Source organism: Triticum dicoccoides, chromosome 6B, assembly GCF_002162155.2.
Source record: "Triticum dicoccoides isolate Atlit2015 ecotype Zavitan chromosome 6B, WEW_v2.0, whole genome shotgun sequence".
In the NCBI taxonomy this organism is placed as follows: Eukaryota; Viridiplantae; Streptophyta; class Magnoliopsida; order Poales; family Poaceae; genus Triticum; species Triticum dicoccoides.
The window spans coordinates 56,266,096-56,287,822 of NC_041391.1; the positions used below are offsets into that span (position 1 = coordinate 56,266,096).

General features: G+C 46.2%; 1 long non-coding RNA gene across 2 annotated transcripts; it reads right to left on the reverse strand.

Annotated features, from left to right (window-relative positions):
• Positions 1-593: 593 nt before the first annotated feature.
• LOC119321934 lies at positions 594-1,718 on the reverse strand. Of its 2 annotated transcripts, none has more exons than XR_005155291.1 (4): positions 1,593-1,718; positions 1,275-1,524; positions 775-885; positions 594-670 (listed from the first exon to the last, which is right to left on the reverse strand). It is a non-coding gene; the product is annotated as an uncharacterized LOC119321934 (long non-coding RNA). The 2 variants fall into 2 exon arrangements; XR_005155290.1 differs by having other exon boundaries at positions 1,275-1,527.
• Positions 1,719-21,727: the final 20,009 nt, after the last annotated feature.

Here is a 21,727-nt window from a genome sequence, read left to right on the forward strand (position 1 = left end):
AGTCCAAAAAGCGCATAGAAGTATGAATTAGGGTGTGAATGGTTTAGCTAGGTACTGTAGAGAAGTGCTGCTAGGTGATGTTGTATTGGAAGGGACTATGCGTGGGAGCTATATTTGCATGATGATAATTACATTGCTATTTCCTAAATGATGCCCATGTTTAAAAAAAATGAAGAACATGATCACAGAATGCAATGGGACAAAGCTGAGGAGTTTAATTAAAATAGACGTCTTGACAACAAAAATCTGTAGAAAGATAATTTGTGTCATGCATGGCCTGTTTGGTTGCCCATACATATGAACCGGTTGACACCTGTAATTTTTTCCATTCTCAATTTCACATAGATAGTTATATGATGTTACATCATGTTTATACATATGTGTTATTCAATATTTAATACTTATTCCTCTTATTGCTGTCAAGAATGAAGATTCATCATGGTACAGTGACCACCCTAATAGATGTGCCCACCAATGTAGCGTATAAAATGGTAGTAAAAAGTGTGTGGGACAACTTATCAAATTAAATAACATCAAGATAAGTTGGACATTCTGAATACCTTCTTTTGGTGACTCAGATAGCTTTGATGGCTTGACACTGACCAATGGGTATATGATTATGAATCTCTCGTGTACCTAAGAAGCATAATGCTATTATAATCCGTTTGACCTGCAAAAAAAAACACATCAAAAGGATTTGTACAATTATAGCTGCACCCCAACCATACTTCACTTTGTCTGCTCAATCAAGGGGAAAACTCAGAACTGTACTACCTGTTGAGGAGATGTCCATGCCCGGCGGTACGCAGGAGGCGCTGATGTGTCGGGCATCACGGCAAGGTCGATGTTGAACACAGCCCCGCGGCCAGTCTTGATAGGCCATCGCTGATTGAAAATAAATAATATATTATTCACCGTATGATTATCAAAGTTATCTTTCCCACATGAATCGCCATGCAGCTTGCTCCACGTAACCAATAACAAAGCCTCTATATAGTTGAAAATCAGTGTACACTGTACCCACGATCAAAACACACCTGTTTTCTTATTAGGTCTCTGTGCCATGGAAACAATTAACTCATAAAGAAAGATGCATGAATCGAAGATATAAATCAAGAATACATATGTGATGTGCTCCGGCAAATAAAAAAATGGATCAAACAAAGATATGGACGTGCCAGTTTCTAACTGTGGATTATGTCCGTGCATCAAATCTTTGATCTTGCATACATACCAGTTTCTTGCTTAGGGATGTTTACATGAATACGTCTTACATCTTGCATCACGCTGCATGTGTGCATCCAGCGCTGGATGCCATCCACCGATTTGACATGATCTGTCATTAACCACTGTCGATGCCGATCTACCATTAACCACTTCCGATGCCGATGCCGATCCGCCGTTAACCATTGCCGATTGCCGATACCGATCCGCCGTTAACCAATGACGATTTCCGACGCCGATCTACCATTAACCATTGCCGATTGCCGATGCCGATGAGTTGGATTTGGGATCTGGCGTGAACTGCTGCTAATGAGTTAGATTTTGTCCGACGGTTGTGCACCAAGTCTCGCGGAAGAGAGATGTACTACCTATTGAACTTCCGCTGATGAGTTGGATGAGATGTATTTTGGCGACGGCTGCACGTAAGTCTCATGGAAGAGAGATGTACGGGCATGGAGAGAAGAAGCATAAATCTCTAGGAGAGAAGAAACGTACATGCATGAGATTTAGGGTTAAGAAGATCCATCGTTGGCAAAAGTTTTTTTCCTTTTGATGAGGGAGTCGTTGGCCAGAAGATAATACAATAGATATCTGAGGAAATATTTGTTTGTAATGGCGATGGTGGGTAATTTAGAGATGGCATGGTGGGTAATTTAATTTCCTTTACAGTGGATCTAACGGTTGTTGTTTTTTGATATACTGAATTAATGGTTAGATATTTCTAATTTTTGTGGGATTTTCTAGCCTATTTCTTTAATGTTTGTAATGGCGATGGTAGGTAATTTAGAGATGGCATGGTGGGTAATTTAATTTCCTTTACAGTGGATCTAACGGTTGTTGTTTTTTGATATATTGAATTAATGGTTAGATATTTCTAATTTTTGTGGGATTTTCTAGCCTATTTCTTTAATTTTTGGTTAACCCGTCAAATACTTTATATATATAAATAGATTGCTCGACAGTAATTTGTTCACCCACCGTAATACTTATACTATCTTGAGAGAAGCCACTAATGAAACCTATGGCCCCCAGGTCTATCTCTTATCATATAAGCTTTCAATCTACTTTTATTTGCATCTTTACTTTTCCAATTTGTATCATAAAATACCAAAAATATATTTATCTTATCATACTATCTCTATCAGATCTCACTTTCACAAGTGGGCGTGAAAGGATTGACACCCCCTTTATTGCGTTGGTTGTGAGTTCTTGTTTGTTTGTGTAGGTGCGTGGGACTTTTGAGGAGCCTCCTACTAGATTGATACCTTGGTTCTAAAAAACTGAGGGAAATGCTTACGCTACTATTGCTGCATCACCCTTTCCTCTTCAAGGAAAACCAAAACAAGCTCAAGATGTAGCAAGAAGGATTTTTGGCGGCGTTGCCGGGGAGGTCTTCGCTCAAGTCAAGACATACACAGTACCCATCACAAACTCATCTCCCTCGCATTTACATTATTTGCCATTTGCCTCTCGTTTTCCTCTCCCCCACTTCACCCTTGCCGTTTTATTCGCCCTCTCTTTCCCAATCTCTCCTCTCTTTTCCATTTGCCTTCTCGTTGCCATGACCGAATTAAAAAGAAATAAGGGTCCTTTCCAGGGTTCTAGTACCTTGGATAACCCCTCTATCCTCTCTAAGCTCATAAATAATGATGCTATGGAAAGACCCACCGGGGTCACCAATGAGAGCTTATATTTTGATGAAGATGACTCAGGAATTTTTCGCTATTTACTTGATGAGTCTTTAAAAGATGCTTGGGATAGGTTATTAAGGATTCGGGCTAGCTATGTGCCACAATATCAAATTGAAGTTTACCTAAAAAGTTTCTATGTTAGCTTACCCGCTTCTTTCAAGCAAGTTCTAGATTCTATTTCTGAAGAAGGTTTTCTTAAAGGGGATGCTATAGATACCTATGAAAAATGGAAACTATATTTGGGCACCCTATGAATGATAATGTTGAATCCACCACTCTCTTATGCTTTTATCAAAATGAAATTATCAAAGAGATGAAGGCTAGCTTAGATGCAAATTGACGTTTCATGCTTAATCTTACTTCATCCATTAATGGCAATGTGCTTTCCCTAAATAGAAGAATGAATGCCATAGAAAGGAAATCATCTCTTTCCTTCCCGAATGCCAAAGCTGGCATTACTTAGATCTATCCTCGCTTTTATGCCTAGCTAGGGGCGTTAAACGATAGCGCTAGTTGGGAGGCAACCCAATTTTATTTGTGTTTTTTTATTTTTGCTTCTGTTTAGTAATAAATATTTCATCTAGCTTCTTTTTAGATGTGGTTTTATGTTTTAATTAGTGTTTGTGCCAAGTTGAACCATTGGGAAGACTTGGGTGAAGTTTATATGATCTTGCTGTAAAAAAACAGAAACTTTAGCGCTCACGAGATTTGCTGTCATATTTTACTGGAAAGTTATTTTTAGTTGATTATTTTTTCAGATGATTAATAGACAAATTCCCCACGTTCGCCAATTTAGTTTAGATTTTTTGGAGTTCCAGAAGTATTCGAAAGTTACAGATTGCTACACACTGTTCTGTTTTTGACAGATTCTGTTTTTCGTGTGTTGTTTGCTTATTTTGATGCATCTATGGCTAGTATGTAAGGGTATGGACCATAGATAAGTTGGAATACAGTACTTTTAACACCAATATAAATAAAGAATGAGTTCATTACAGTACCTTATGTGGTGGTTTTTCTTTCTTGCACTAACGGAGATTACGAGATTTCTTGCTGAGTTTTGTGTTGTGAAGTTTTCAAGTTTTGAGTAAAGATTTGATGGACTATGGAATAAGGAGTGGCAAGAGCCTAATATTGGGGATGTCCAAGGCACCCCAAGATATTCAAGAATAGCCAAAAGCCTAATCTTGGGGATGCCCCGGGAAGGCATCTCCTCTTTCGTCTTCGTCTATCGGTAACTTTACTTGGAGCTATATTTTTATTCGCCACATGATATATGTTTTGCTTGGAGCATCTTGTATGATATTAGTCTTTGATTTTTAGTTTACCACAATCATCCTTCCCGAACAAACCTTTTGGGAGAAACCCACTTGATTGGAATTTATTAGAATACTCTATGTGCTTTACTTATATCTTTTGAGCTAGATAGTTTTTGCTCTAGTGCTACACTTAAATCTTTTAGAACACGGCGGTGGCTTAATTTTGTATAAATTGTTAGTCTCTCATGATTCACTTATATTATTTTGAGAGTCTTTTAGAACAGCATGGTATTTGCTATGGTTATAAAATTTGTCCTAGAATGATGAGCATCCAAGTTGGGTATAATAAAAACTATCATAGGAAGTGAATTGGATGCTATGATCAATTTGATACTTGATAATTGTTTTGAGATATGGAGGTAGTGATATTAGAGTCATGCTAGTTGGGTGATTATGAATTTAAAGAATGCTTGTGTTGAAGTTAGCAAGTCCTGTAGCATGCACGTATGGTGAAAGTTGTGTAACAATTTTGAAACATGAGGTGTTCTTAGATTGTGCATCCTTATGAGTGGCGGTCGGGGACGAGCGATGGTCTTTTCCTACCAATCTATCCCCCTAGGAGCATGCGCATAGTGCTTGGTTTTTGATGACTTGTAGATTTTTGCAACAAGTATATGAGTTCTTTTTGACTAATGTTGAGTCCATGTATTATATGCACTCTCACCTTTACACCATTGCTAGCCTCTTCGGTACGTGCATTGCCCTTTCTCACCTTGAGAGTTGGTGCAAACTTCGCCAGTGCATCCAAACCCCGTGATACGACACGCTCTATCACACATAAACCTCCTTATATCTTCCTCAAATCAGCCACCATACCTACCTATTATGGCATTTCCATAGCCATTCCGAGATATATTGCCATGCAACTTTCCACCGTTCCGTTTATCATCATGACACGCATCATCATTGTCATATTGCCTTGCATGATCATGTAGTTGACATCGTATTTTGTGGCAAAGCCACCATGTATAATTTTTCATACATGTCACTCTTGATTCATTGCCCATACCTGTACACCGCCGGAGGCATTCATATAGAGTCATATCTTGTTATAGTTTTGGGTTGTAATTCATGAGTTGTAAATAAATAGAAGTGTGATGATCATCATTATTAGAGCATTGTCCCCCCCCCCCCAAAGAAAGGCCAAATAAAAAAGGCCAAACAAAAAAAAGAAAGGCCAAATAAAAAAGGAAAGGCCCAAAAAAATAAAATAAAAAAGGGGGCAATGTTACTATCTTTTTTTCCACACTTGTGCTTCAAAGTAGCACCATGTTCTTCATATAGAAAGTCTTTTATGTTGTCACTTTCATATACTACTGGGAATTTTTCATTATAGAACTTGGCTTGTATATTCCTACGATAGGCTTCCTCAAAATGCCCTAGGTCTTCGTGAGCAAGCAAGTTGGATGCACACCCACTAGTTTCTTTTGTTGAGCTTTCATAATCCGTTGCATGGTGATGACCCACAAGTGTAGGGGATCTATCATAGTCCATTCGATAAGTAAGAGTGTCAAACCCAACGAGGAGTAGAAGGAAATGATAAGCGGTTTTCAGTAAGGTTTTCTCTGCAAGCACTGAAATTGTAGGTAATAGATAGTTTTGTGATAAGATAAATTGTAACGAGTAACAAGTAAATAAAGTAAATAAAGTGCAGCAAGGTGGCTCAATCCTTTTTGTAGCAAAGGACAAGCCCGGACAATTTCTTATAATGAGAAAGGAGCTCCCGAGGACACATGGGAATTATCGTCAAGCTAGTTTTCATCACGCTCATATGATTCGCGGTCTGTACTTTGATAATTTGATATGCGGGTGGACCGGTGCTTGGGTACTGCCCTTACTTGGACCAGCATCCCACTTATGATTAACCCCTATTGCAAGCATCCGCAACTACAAAAGAAGTATTAAGGTAAACCTTGTTGGTGAACGTAGCAGAAAATAAAAAATTTCTACGCAACACCAAGATCAATCTATGGAGTCATCTAGCAACGAGAGAGAGGAGTGCATCTACATACCCTTGTAGATCGCGAGCGGAAGTGTTTAAGAGAACGGGGTTGATGGAGTCGTACTCGTCGTGATCCAAATCACCGATGATCCTAGCGCCGAACAGACGGCACCTCCGCGTTCAACACACGTACGGTTGGGAAGACGTCTCCTCCTTCTTGATCCAGCAAGGGTGAGGGAGAGGTTGATGGAGATCCAGCAGCACAACGGCGTGGTGGTGGAAGTAGCAGCGATATCGGCAGGGCTTCACCAAGCTCAGCGGGAGGGAGAGGTGTTACGGAGGGAGAGGGAGGCGCTAGGAGCAGGGGTGCGCAGCCCTCCCCCCTCTTTATATAGGGGCCCTGGGGGGCGCCGGCCCCCTAGAGATTGAATCTCAAGGGGGGGCAAGGGGGGGACTTTCCCCCCAAGACAAGTGGGGCGCCCGCACCCCTAGGGTTTCCAACCCTAGGCGCAGGGGGAGGCCCAAGGAGGGCGCACCAGCCCACCAGGGGCTGGTTCCCTTCCCCACTTCAGCCCATGGGGCCCTCCGGATAGGTGGCCCCACCCGATGGATCCCCGGGACCCTTCCGGTGGTCCCGGTAGAATACCGGTGACCCCTGAAACTTTCCCGATGGCCGAAGCTTCCTATATACAAATCTTCACCTCCGGACCATTCCGGAACACCTCGTGACGTCCGAGATCTCGTCCGGGACTCCAAACAACTTTTGGGTTACCTCATACTAATATCTCTTGTTGGGGATATGACTATTTGTGTAAGCCGCCCAGGAGGGGCCGGGTTACGCAAAGAGTACTCATCAGAGGAAGCCCAAGACCAAGCATGAAGATGGCGGTTCAATAAAGAGCTTATGGCACACGGGCGGCTTAAACCCATTGTAGTAAACCACCGTGATGGCAAGACTTGTAACATAAGGTAGATTTAACTGGTCACCGAGCCAGACTCTGTTTATAAGCCGGCCGGGACTCTGTAAGCCACAGGTGTCAACCCGTGTATATAAGGGGACGACCTGCGGGCGACTTAGGGCAAGAAACAACCCATCAAGAGCCGGGCATAGCGTATCTCACTCCCTGGTCATCGAAACATCAATATCAACCCAACTAGACATAGGCCTTACCTTCACCGTAAGGGGCCGAACTAGTATAAACCCTCTCGTGTCTCTTGTCCCGATTTAACCCCTTCAAGCTTCCTAGTTGCGATGGCTCCACAACTAAGTCCTTTCACGAGGACATCTGACGTGACTATTCCACGACAGTTGGTGCCCACCATGGGGCCAGCGCACGGTGGATTTGAGTTCTTGAAGGGAAACTTCGAAGGGCTCAAGGGGTACATAGTGGGCCGGATGACCAAGAGTCATCGCGGCAAGATCTACATCGACGACGAAGGCTGGGGCCCCGACGTCGGCTTAATTGAGTACGGGTACCGGGTCCCCTTCGGCGGAATCCACGTCTTCATCGGCCGGATCGATGAGTCGGGCTCTGAGCCGGACAACTTCACCGACCTCGTCGAGACGGCTCAGCGTGCGAGGAAGACCCGGACGCAGCCAATCATGAGTCGTGCCTTCGTGGGCTGCGTCCACGGAGAGGAACTTTCTGGATCTGAAGATGGGGGTGAGACGGCCGTCCCCTCAGACGGTGACTCGTCCGCCGGCTCAACAGATTCATTATATCAGGTACAAGACGGCGCGCTCGGGGGCTGTTCCGATGGCATCAGTATTCCGGACCCCGATGAGCCGCCAAGATGGGCCGGGAACTTCATGGCTAGGACTCGGCCCGGCTCAAACTCTACAGCAGCTGCCACGATCACGTCCGGATCAGGAGCAGCCCGGGCAGGCGGCCCCGTGCGCCCACCGGCTCAGGTGTTGATGGACCTCATGGACAAGCTTACGGCCCTGTTAACCGCCACGGTTATTCCTACAGATAAAGATGAGCATGACGCAGCGGTAGCGCAAGTGCGTGAGGAGATAGCTCAGGCCAAGGAGGCTTTAGCAGCTGAGGATACTAGACTAGCTGCAGAGCGGGCGACTCTCAACACCCAGGCACAACGTTTGCAGTCAGAAGATTACCAGCTCACGATGAGCTTAAACGCATCCAATGAGGTAATGAGGAGGAGACATCAGAAAACACAGTCCCGTCTACCTCTGAATTATGATCCCCGGTTTCTCTTTGCTACACCCGGAGCCGGCCCTAGTAACCCGCCAGAGGCCGATCGGCTTATGACAGCCGGAACAGGAGGACCGGCTCAGCCTAGGGATATGGTGCCGCCTCACATGAGCATGCCACCGCCGCGTCATGTGCCGATTCCACCGGGTCACTTTTCCAACCCCATGGAGAACTTGATCGCAGCTTCAGCGCATTTAGCGGCTCTTCCTATGGAAGGAGATGACCCGACGGTGGTGGAGACCCGGAGGGTCAGGGAGCTCCTCCAGACAGCCTTGCCTCAGCAGGGGACCTATTCTTACAGCCAGGACAGGATTCACTCAACTCCCCCGCCCTGGGTAGCACCACCTCGCCAGAACCGGAGCCCGAGTTACAGCAGACGCATGGAGTCGGAAGCTTTGTCAAGCAATGCCCAACGACGTAACCAGCCCGGGGGCTATAATCCGGCGCAGGACCAAGTACGTCAGGAGAATGATCACCCGGAGTATCCAATGACGTCTGTTGAGGCGGGAGTAGCCACTAGAACCAGCGGAGTCCCTTGCCTGGTGCCGGCTCTGCGTGATGTACGTCTGCCCAAGGACTTTAAGGGACCTCGAAAGGTTCCAAATTACACGGCCGATTTATAGCCCGGAGCGTGGATCGAGAGTTATGAGAAGGCCATGGAGCTGCTAGAGGTCAGTGACGCAGCAATGGCTAAGTATTTCACAATGATGTTGGATGGAACGGCCCGGTCTTGGCTAAAAGGCTTACCACCCAATTCCATTAGTTCATGGGGCGAGTTAAAGGACCGGTTCATCCAGAACTTCAAGGACACCTGTAAGCAATCCATGTCGATTGTGGACTTGACGGACTGCAAGCAAGAGGAAGGCGAATCCACCACCCATTGGGTACGCCGGGTCAAGGAGATAATTCATTCCCCCAATAATATGGATGCCGGCTCTGCGGTCCTTATGCTGGTGAAAAATTGCCGTTTTGAGCTGCTGAGGATGAAACTAGGGCGCCTTAAACGTGACCTCACGGATATGGGTACGCTGATGGCGGCTTTAGTCAAATATGCCGATTCTGATAGTACCAAGGATCCCGCGTCTGATGATGAGAAGGCAGGGAAGGGAAAAAGGAACGGTAATGGAAAGGTCAGCAGCATAACCCGGGGAATCAAGGCGGCAACAAACGTAAGGCGGACGGTAACCCGGAGTTTGTGGCCAATGCCAACGTACGAGTAACAATCCGAGACGTAAGGGTAAACCGCCTCGATCCGGCGGGTCAGGCCCATCTCTAGAGCAGCTACTAAATGAGCCCTGCCCGAGACACGGCACCAGAGAGCGGCCTGCCACACATCTATGGAAGGATTGCGCCATCATGAAGGCGTTTAAAAATTCCAACACCTTCGACGGCGGTCAAGGATCCGGTGGTGGCTCAGGAGCCGGCGGTTTCCATGGCCCGGGCAGCGGCTCAAATTCCGGTTTTCAGGGGCATCCAGGTGGTAACAATCAGCAGCAGTCTAGTCAGGGCGGACAGCAGCAGCAACAGTCAGGTTATCAAAGCCATCCGAAGCAGTTGAGTGGCGGACAGTATCACGTGTTTACCACTAGCTTGTGCAAACATGACCAGAAGATTCATAAGAGAGCTGTGAATTCCATTGAGCCGGCAATACCTCGTTATTTAAGGTGGTTGGAGCAGCCCGTCATATGGAGCAGGGAGGACCATCCTCCGCGGGTCGATAACCTGGGTCAGTTGGCTTTGGTAGTGGCGCCTCAGGTTGGTGGGTATAAGTTCACCAAGGTGCTCATGGATGGGGGTAGCAGCATCAACATCCTCTACTACGAGACCTTTCAGCGCATGGGGTTGACTGATAAAAATCTGAGAACATCCAACACTATTTTCCATGGAGTTGTCCCTGGTAAATCGGCTTACCCAGTTGGCAGAATTGAGCTGGAGGTGGCTTTTGGAGACGAACATGACTCCCGAGCTGAGAAGTTGACCTTTGAAGTGGTCAAGATCAGGAGCCCATACCACGCTCTGTTTGGATGGCTGGCTTATGCTAAGTTTATGGCCCGGCCATGTTACGTTTATTTACAGCTCAAGATGCCAGGTTACAAGGGCACCATCACTGTATATGGCAGTCGTAAGGTAGCATTGGAGTGTGAAGAAGGTGAAGCGACTTATGCTGAGTCGGCCTGCGCAGCAGAGGAGCTCAAATTTTATCAAGATAATGTTGACCCGGCGGATATGACATCCCTGAAGAAGCCAACTACAGAGCACGACCTAGCATTAAAGTTTAAATCGGCAGCTGAGACGAAGCTTGTTGATTTTACCCCGGGTGATTCTTCTAAGCAGTTCAGCATCAGCAGCAACTTGGATCCCAAATAGGAAAGCGCGCTCATCGAGTTCATCCGTGAGAACCGGGACATCTTCGCATGGAAACCTTCTGACATGCCAGGTGTACTGAGGGAACTCGCTGAGCACACTCTCAATATTGATCCAAAGTATAAGCCGATCAGGCAGTTTCTTCGCCGTTTTAATGAAGAACGACGGAAAACTATTGGGGAAGAAGTCGCCCGGCTCTTAGCGGCCGGGTTTATCATTGAAGTTTTTCACCCGGAGTGGTTGGCTAACCCGGTGCTTGTCCTCAAGAAGAACGGCACCTGGAGGATGTGTGTGGACTACACGGACTTAAACAAGGCTTGTCCGACTGACCCTTTTGCTCTTCCCCGTATTGATCAAATCATTGATGCTACGGCGGGTTGTGAGCGTTTGAGCTTTTTGGATGCTTACTCCGGTTATCATCAGATTAAGATGGCAGTTAAGGACCAGGAGAAGACGGCCTTCATCACTCCGTTTGGAGCCTTCTGCTATGTATCTATGCCATTTGGGCTCAAGAGTGCCCAGGCGACTTATCAGCGGTGTGTGCAGAACTGTTTGCACGACCAAATTGGGTGTAATGTCCATGCTTATGTGGATGACATTGTGGTGAATTCCAGAGAAAAGGAAACCTTGATATCCGACTTAAAGGAGACCTTTGATAATCTCTGAGTCTACAAGATGATGCTTAACCCGGCCAAATGTGTGTTTGGTGTTCCTGCAGGCAAGCTTTTGGGCTTTCTGGTGTCCAACAGAGGCATCAAAGCTAACCCGGAGAAGATTAAAGCGATTACCTCTCTGGCTAAACCGGCGTGCATCAATGATGTTCAGCGACTGGCGTGTCGCGTTGCCGCTTTAAGTCGATTCATAAGTCGGCTCGGTGAGAAAGCCCTCCCATTGTATCAGATGATGAAGAAAACTGACACTTTTGTTTGGAGTGAGGCCGCTGATGCTGCTTTTGAAGACTTAAAGAGACAATTGTCCGAGCTGCCGGTTCTTGCGGCTCCAATTGACAAAGAGCTTTTGCTGTTATATGTGGCTGCCAATTCCCAAGCCGTCAGCGTTCCATCGTGGTGGAGCGTAAGGAAGCCGATAAGGAGCATCCGGTTCAACAGCCAGTTTACTACATCAGTGAGGTGCTCATTGAATCCAAGCAAAGGTACCCTCATTGGTAGAAGCTTGTTTATGGCGTGTTCATGGCAAACCGGAAGTTGAAGCAGTATTTTCAAAGCCATCCTATAACTATGGTAAGTTCTTCCCCTTTGGGAGACATTATTCAGAACAGGGAGGCCACAGGACGAGTCACCAAGTGGGATATTGAGCTTGGGCCTCATAGCTTGAAATACATGCCCCAGACGGCTATTAAGTATCAGGCCTTGGTGGACTTCATCGATGATTGGACAGAGCTGCAGGCACCTGAGGAGAAGCCAGATAACACATACTGGACTATTCATTTTGACGGGTCCAGGCAGCTAGAAGGCTCGGGGGCTGGAGTGGTGTTAACTTCCCCTCGAGGTGACAAATTTTGTTATGTACTCCGGCTTATGTTTCCATGTACTAACAATGCAGCTGAATATGAGGCATTACTTCATGGTCTCCGGATGGCTAAGTAGATGAACTTAAGCCGGGTATGATGCTTGGGCGACTCAGATTTGGTGGCTCAACAAGTGTCAGGCAAATGGGACTCCAAAGACCCTCTCATGGCAGCTTATCATCATGAAGTAGATGATGTGGCTGGTCACTTCACGGGTTATCAAGTGGAGCACATTGATCGAAGGAAGAACGAGGCGGCTGATGCTTTAAGCCCGTTGGGATCCCAATGTAAGCCGGTGCCTCCCAACACCTTTCTTGATGTGTTACATAACCCTTCTGTCAAGGTACCTACCGAGGAAGACTTAGTAGTGCCAGACCCGGAGGCACAGCTGGTGGCGGCTCTTCATGTTATCCCGGATTGGACGGTGCCTTATCTGGCTTATATGACCCGGGGTGAATTACCAGAGGATGAGACATTGGCGAGACAAATCGTTAGGCGCTCCAAATCCATGACGATTGTTAACGGCGAATTACATCACCTCAGCGTCACCGGCGCGTTTCAACGCTGTGTGTCACCTGCAGAAGGCCAAGAAATACTCCGTGAGATTCATGAAGGAGATTGTGGCCACCATGCCGGGTCAAAATCCCTCGTGGCCAAGGCTTTTCGTCATGGTTTCTATTGGTTGACGGCTCACGCTGATGCGGAAGATCTAGTCAGTAAATGTGATGGGTGTCAAAAGTTCTCACGACGAGCTCATGTGTCGGCTCAAGAGTTGCGGATGATCCCAATTACTTGGCCGTTTGCAGTCTGGGGGCTTGACATGGTTGGACCTTTCAAAAGGTCTAAGGACAAAAAGACACATCTACTAGTAGCAGTGGATAAGTTTATCAAGTGGGTTGAGGCAGAGCCGGTCAGTAAATGTGATGCAGCCACGGTGGTTCAGTTCATGAAAAAGGTGATCTTTCGTTTTGGTTTTCCACATAGCATCATAACTGATAATGGCACTAATCTTTCTAAGGGTGCCATGGAAGAGTTCTGTCAAAGAGAACATATCCGGCTTGATGTTTCGGCTGTTGCTCATCCTCAATCCAATGGTCAAGCCGAGAGAGCTAATCAAGAGATCCTGAAAGGCATCAAGCCCCGGCTCTTGGTCCCTTTACAACGGACTCCGGGTTGTTGGGTGGAGGAGTTACCCTCCGTGTTATGGAGCATCAACACTACGCCTAACAGATCTACGGGATACACACCTTTCTTCATGGTTTATGGAGCAGAGGCGGTCCTGCCAAGTGACATCCGGCACGACTCACCTCGGGTGGTGACCTTGTCAATTCTTCCTTTATTTATATGGGTTCATAGCTATGCCATTTTCTCGGCATATCTGTGAATATCCGTCTAATTTGCATATGTAACTGCCAGTTATCCACCGACATAACTTGTGTGGTCCAAAGTACATGTAGCCATGTAGCTATGCTTTGTGGCGGTCTATTTTCTCTACATTTGGTCATGTTAGATGTTCAACATTTCATATTAAACACATTCACCCCAAATACTGCTTTCATCATGAATTGCATCTTTGACTAACATATTATAATTAAGTGGCCGGTAAAGTATTTTGTTTGATGCTGTACATAGTAAAAAAGATGACATGTATTTTAGATTGAAAGAAGTGTATGTACTAGTAAGATGATGCTTGATCTCTTAATTAAGGCTTTCTACTGCATGCATTTAATTGATTTGCTAGCAACTAGCTAGCTCATACATCGAAGGACAAGATAGATCGGGAGTTAGCTACGATCTATGACATACACAAATGTTTAGATGGGCAATTTGAGTGATGTTGGGTCTCTCTGCTTCAGTTCAGACTGCAGAGTTAGCCACATACTATCTTAACTAGGGTAGATTGTTATGGACGCCCGTTGGCGAGTGACGTACGCCGTGGACCTGGTGAACGCGCGGCGGATCTCGCTGGACGACGGCGTGGTCTGGCTTCGTCGCGAGGCCCTAAGGATCGTGCTGCTCGACGAGCACGAGTGCACGGTGGACGCACGCTTCCTGCGCGAGGGTGAATCGATCGAGATCGGGGGTATTCTCTCCTTCCCATGCCACTTTGCTAGGATCCATGACAGAATTCCGGCGACTGCGGCGGTGGCCGGACCCAGCGCACCTCCGCGTGGAGCTGATGGACGCGGGCGCGTGGGAGTTGCCACATCGGCTGCGGTACACGGGACGGACAGGCGCACAGGGGCGGCTCACCGGTTTTCCCCTGCCCCGACCGCTGGACCGGGAATCCTGGGACGTGGACCAGCCCGCCATGGGACCGATGGTCGACACGTGGGGGGGCGAGAGATCCGACCTCCATGGATCGGGCGATGCTAGGGTTTGCGGGAGTGAGGCAGGTACAAATAGCACAGCCGCTCCCACTTCCCCCATTTTAGATCTTGGCGAGTGCTTATCCCATTTCTGGGACGCGCCTCCTCCGGTCAGATCTAGGGTTCATCAGTCGTTCGGGTGGTGGGAAGGAAAAATCCATGGTGATTCTCGTTTGTTTGCTCAAGTAGCTGCCTCTCCTCCCACTTTTCCTCCACTCAAACAATCTCAACCTAGCTACTCCACCAAGATGAGAGGGGATGGTTTTGGTGCGGGCCGCCATGGTCGGGGAGCCGGGCATTTCGACCGCGGCCGGGGGCGCGGCTTCGACTCCAACGTGTGGAAGAGGAAGGTGGAGACGGGGAACTCGTCTTCCACGAGGGCTTCTGGATCTGTTGAATCCAGATTTGACAGATGGGATGAAGCGGCTGACGGGAGGCAAATCGACCCCGCTCATCAAGAGAAGTGGGGTGGGGGCGATACAGATCTGGGCTCCTCGTTAGGCGCTGCTAATGCTACCGGCAAGCATGCTGCTCCTGCTCGGCAAGAACGCCGTGGGGTAAGGGATGACGCTCATCGAGCCCCTGGGAGGAACCGTACCCCACCGCGTGCTTGAGACCCTACTCTGCAAACTGGTAACATCAACCCTTCTCGTGAGCCCTGTCAGATTTGCAACTTGTTGGGTCATGCTACTGCTAGATGTCCTCAAGCTGTCTGCGGTAGATGTAAGAAGAAAGGGCATCTTGTCGTAGATTGTTCTGAATTTCTCCCATGGGAATATGTGCCTGCGATGTGTGCTTTTCAAGCCAAGGGCCAAGGATTTCATTACATTCCTGATTTTAGCATAGATAGACAGGCCAGAGAGAACATTTTCAACATTGCCATTACCATTGTAGAGGGCTCTACTCCTACAAAGGATATTGAACATGAGCTTAGTGTTTATGTGGGGCAAGGGTGGCGTTGTTCTGCTAGGTTTTTTGCACCTCAGAAGTTCATGATGAGGATGCCTAACCCTAGGGAGGTGGATCGGGCTTTGTTTGTGGAGAATGTGAGGCTCAAACAATGCAAAGTGAGTGTTAGGTTTTCTCCCTGGTCTGAGGACATTGACTCCGATGGATTACTGGAGGTCGCGTGGGTTAGAATTGGGAGAATTCCTACTAACAAAAGATGTGATAAGACTGTTGCTTATGTTGGGGGCCTGGTGAGAATCACTTTAGAGGTGGATATGTCTACCATTAATCGTCCCTCGTCAATCCGTGCCAAGATTGGCTGCAGGCTGGTGGATAAACTTCCCAGCTCTGCTGAGGGGGTGTTGGGGGCCATTTTTATAGATTTACCTATGAGGTTGAGGAGATTTTGGTCAAGAACCCTGTTGTGGAGGATGTTAATGCTCACATTCCCAACAATGAACCTACTAAGCATGACCAAACCCCAAAGAGGAAACGAGATGATCCTAAAGATGGTGATAGTCGTTCTGAATCCCCTGATCGTGACAGAAGTGGCACTTCCCACGGTGGCAAAACATGTCGTTTGCTGCCAGTCGAGAATGAGGCGTCTGCCTCCTCTGAAAGTGAGGTGGACAGATCTCTGCTCATTGAAACTTTGGCTAGAGAACAGGGTATGTATGATCTGGAGGATGCACATGGTGCCTCAAGCTGGTTGGTGCCAGTTGGCCCAGCTGTGACCAGGGGAAGTGGGACACCTGGGACTGATTCCCACAAGGTGCAGGTAAAAAACAAATCTGTGGTTAGTCGCAGTTTATCTTATGTTGCGGCTGTTACTAATATTACTCGGGTTGTGGAGGTTGATGGAGAGGTGGACCCGAAGATGAAGATATCTAGTGATTATGTGGTACAACTCCCTTCACCTGACCGCACTGAGGAGATCGTACTCACTCCTCCACTCGCCCCAGATGACATACACAGATTCAGCAAGCGTAACGCTCGGGGCATGCAGGAAAATGTGGAAGCTAGTGCTATGAGGATGGCCAATGAGAAAGATGTGGCAGGTAACAAACCAAAACCCGAATAAGAATTCCTTTGCACTTCTCTCTGATAATGATTTGATGTTAAGAGCTTCTAAAATGGGGGTGAATATTGCTGACAATGACTTTACCTGCATTGATGTGATTCGGGAGTAGGAAATAGTTAGAAGGAACCTAGATGAAAAGAATAGTATAGAGGACAATAGGCAGAGTGATAATTATGACATCATTGTCACCAATGGGCTGGGGAAGAAAGCCCCTGTCAACCTTGATTGGCTTGAGCAGGATGAAACTATAAATGAACAATGTTCTGCTGGCAGATCCAATAAGAAAAAGCAACGCAGATCTGCGGTTAAGCTCTCTAGGCCTGTGACTAGGAGCCAAAAGAAGAAGAACCCCATAGGGGGTGAAGCCTGTAACCCTACATTGCCTCCTGGTAGGGTTGCTAGGGCCCAACATCATAAAAAGCGTTTTAAATGAAAGGTGTCATATGGAATTGCAGGGGGGTAGGCAAGAAGGGAATGGCCACCTGCCTCTCTAATATGATTAGTGACCATTCTGTGGATTTCCTGGGTCTTCAAGAGACCATGAAGAAAAACTTTTCTCCTGGATGTTTGAGGAGAATTGATCCCTTTAGTATCTTTAGTTGGAACTGGATTCCCTCTGTTGGGAAGTCTGGGGGTATCTTATGTGGTGTTAGAAGTGATAGTCTGGACATCGTCTCCTGTGATAAGGGCAAATACATTTCGCAGCTAGTTTTGTACGATAAGAAAAAGAAAACTAGTTGGGGTTTGTTAATAGTCTATGGATCTTCTCATGAGGAAATGAAAGAGGAATTCCTCATTGAGCTCGCTACTATGTGTGGCTGTATGCAAGTCCCGTATATTGTGGGTGGGGACTTTAATATTCTTAGACATCCTGGGGAGAAAAACAAGAAGATGACTAGTCACAAATCTTCTGATAAATTCAACTCCATTATTAATACCCTAGCACTTAGAGAAATTCACATTAGTGGTGGAAAGTACACTTGGACTAATAACCAAACCCATCCCACTTTGGAGAAGCTTGATCGCATCCTGATGCCTGAATCCTGGGAGGATTTATTCCCTTTGGTCTCTGTCAGAAAGTTGGTTCGTGAGATTTCAGACCATAATCCCCTGCTGTTGTCCACGGGTGAGGAGGAGTGTGAGGCTCTGAAACCAAGAGAGTTTCGGTTCGACCTATCTTGGGTGAAAGATGATAGATTCCTGCCGTTGGTCCAGAAAATTTGGTCTCGTAGGGTTTTTTCTTCTGATCCCATTGATGTTTTAAACATGAAGCTCAAGTGGTTTAAGTCTTATTTTAAAGGGTGGGGTTCGGATAGATTTGGTCATGATAAGAAAAGAAAGGAAGACCTTCGGATGGAGTTGGAGATGCTAGAAGAAGTAGAAGAAGATGCCCCTCTGTCCCCTGAGCTATATAGTAGAAAGATTGATATTTGTTTTGAGCTTCATGAGCTTCTTGTCAATGAGGAAATCTTTTGGTTACAACAATCGCACGAGCGATGGTAGCTCAAAGGGGATATGAACACTGACTATTTTCGTCGTATAGCAAATGGACGTAAACGGAAAAACACGATCCACTCCCTTAAGGCTGGTGACGTGGAAATAGAGGCCACTGATAAGCTGATTGAGCATGCCACGGAGTTCTATAAAGAATTGTTCGGTCCTGCCCTTGGAAACCAGTTTCATCTTGACCCTGACACCTGGGCACCTGAGGAAAAGCTGAGTGAGGAGGATAAAAATGACCTGTGTAGAGAGTTCTCAGAGGAGGAGGTCAGGGAGGCTCTGTTTGACATGGCCTCCAATAGGGCCCCAGGTCCTGATAATATCCGGGTAGAATTCTACCAGGTGTGTTGGGATATAGTTAAGAAGGATATCATGGCCTTGTTTAGACACTTTCATCAAGGGACGTTGGATGTTCAGCGGTTGAACTACGGGATTATCACGCTGCTTCCGAAGCTCTTTGGGGCTGACAAAATCCAACAGTTCAGACCCATATGTTTGCTTAGATGCCCCTATAAGCTCATCACAAAAGTCCTAGTTCGCCGGGTATCGGTGTATGCTGACAAGCTAATTAGTCCAGTCCAAAATGCCTTTGTCAAAGGGAGAAGCATCATGGATGGTGTTCTCTCGCTTCATGAGATCTTAAATTACACACATGTGAAAAATAGGGTTGGCGTGGTGTTGAAACTGGACTTTGAAAAGGCGTATGATAAGGTTAACTGGGACTTCTTGCTAGAGTGTCATAAGCTGCAGGGATTCAATGAAACCTAGTGTGGGTGGATTAACCAGATTCTTCGGAATGGCACGGTTAACATTCAATTGAATAACTGTGTGGGACCGTATTTCCAGAGTGCTAAAGGGGTGCGGCAAGGAGACCCCCACTCCCCATTCCTGTTTAACTTAGCTGCTGAATGCCTCACGAAGATGATTAAAAATGCACAACGTAATAAGCTACTGGTTGGCTTAGCTGTGGATCTGATCCCTGATGGAGTTGCGGTTCTCCAATATGTGGATGACACAATTATCTGTCTCGAGCATGACATTGACAAAGCAGTTAACCTGAAGTTGCTGCTGTACATGTTTGAAATGATGTCAGGGTTGAAAGTTAATTTTCAAAAAAGTGAGATTTTGACTGTGGGGGGAGACGATGCTGTGATTAAGCAATATGCCGACCTCTTCAATTGTGATGTAGGTAGCTTCCCCATCAAATACTTGGGCATGCCTGTTAGTTATACCACATTGAGAAACTCTGATTGGGAGTTCATTGTATGCAAATATCTGAAAAGATTTGAAGCTTGGGTGGGCAATGCTGCCTCCATGGGAGGGAGACACACTCTATTAGACTCTGTTGTCACCCAGTTATCACTATATTATATGTCTATGTGGTTGATGAACAAAACGTTCATTGAAAAACTGGATAAGCATAGAAGAAGATTCTTCTGGCAAGGATGTAACAAGAAAAAAAGATATTATCTTGTGAAATGGAGTAGAATCTGCAGATCCAAAGAGAAGGGTGGCCTAGGGATTAAAGACCTGCATAAACAGAACATCAGTCTGATGGTGAAATGGTGGTGGAAGCTCGGAACACAAAGTGGGGTATGGCAAGATATTATTCGTGCTCGCTACTTGCGGAATAGGACAGTAGCGGATGTTGCCCCAAGGTTTTCTGACTCTCCGAGTTGGAAAGCCCTGCTGAAAGTCAAGGAAATTTATATGGCTGGTAGAAAACTTAATGTTGAGTTTGGGAACATTGCTAGGGTGTGGAGCGATCCTATTAACGGACTGCTTCCTTTCAAGGATCAATATCTGCAGCTCTTTAGCATTTGTAATGTCCCTGAGTGTACCATTAAACAAGTGCTAAATGTGGAGACCGATTCCTTTTTCAGACGCAGGCTCAATCCTGTTCTTGCTGGACAATGGGGGGTAGTTTTAGATACAGTTAACAAACTATCTCTTACTGACAAAGAAGATCGAGTGGTTTGGAGTTTGAACCAGAATGGTAAATTCAGTACCAAATCTGTTTACAAATGGCTTGGATTTGGAAGGCCAAAATCCCTCTCAAGATCAAAAATTTTATGTGGCAGCTCTCGCAATACGCGGTGTTGACTAGACAGGTGATGCGCCATAGGAAATGGCCTGGGAATCCTGTGTGCTCTTTTTGCAATGAGATAGAGACTTCCCAGCACTTGTTCTTTACTTGTTCTGTTGCAAGAGTGGTGTGGCGATCTATTGGGGTGGCTATTGGCACCGATAAGTGCCCAGATAACTATTGGAAATTCTTTGCTTGGTGCCACTCCTTTCTTCTAGGAGGGGACAAATTCTATACGGTTGGACTTGCAGCCGCTTGCTGGGCAATCTGGCTCGCTCGCAATAAGGCTACCTTTGAAAAAAAAAAGCAAATCAAGTCTCCTTTTGAAAACGTGTTTTCCATGTGCTCTTTTCTTTTGTATTGGACAAGACTGCAGAAAGGTGAAGACGCCGACAAGCTTCGATCAGGTGCCAAGATGATCAGGGCCAGCATGATGCAGCTGATGAGGCTTTGCGGGGCCGCCGCCCAGCCGATTGGAGGAGCTTGAAAGTACGTGGTGGACTCTTGCTGCTTTTGGAGCGAACAAAAGCGGGCGTGCTGCTGGGAGGGCCTTCTTCCTTCATAGTGGCTTTTAGTTTGCACTTGTGATCTTTTGTGGTGTTGGCCTGTTTATATCTATGGGTGTACTGGAGCTTGATGCTCATGAATTGTATGTGTTACCAGGCTTTCGCCCCACAGCGTTCGGGTCGACGGCGACCGAATGTCAGTGGGTTTCCTGGTAATGCTTGAACTCGCCTTACCTCTTTCCCTCTTCCTGACTCTGTATTCGGAACTGGTTGTATTTCCGTTGTTTGCAATGGAAAGGATTAATGTCCGGTTCAAAAAAAAAAGCTCATACATAAGTATGACTACGAGCTCGAAATCAGATGTTTCTCCCTTTCTACTCCATGAACCCCTCTTAGGCCCTTGATAACAAAGAATATTTGAAATAATTTGATAAGCTAGGCTGTTCAGAATTGGCATCTAATGGACTTATTATAACCACCAACATCTTTAGCCTCTACTAAGATCAAATGTAGTCAAAAACCAGATGGTGACATTAGAATTTCTAGGCATGCCACTATTCTACAAATTACCTATTGCTTCTCTATGTTTGTGTTGTTGGCATTGTGTATTTGTGTTACTGCTGAAGGGATCCAAAATTGGAGCTTTTGGCACTTCTCAACAATACTAGTGAAGCCAACGTTTACGGTTTGAGTCATACAGAATTGTGAGGTATAACTTTAACAGCTTTTCCATGAATGTCTTGTAGAAATTGGTTTGACTGATTAAATTGATTGCTCTGCAGGTATCTAGAAATGCATTCCGTCGGTTGAGATGAAGAAGTGGCTCCCCACCCTCTGCGTAAGTTCGTCCATTTTGTATGTGTGCATACCAGGTCTTCTGTAGACACTAGTCAACTGGCATGAAGACACAGTCACTTGTTTGGATTAATAATTAGCATTGGCCCTGTCAGTTAATC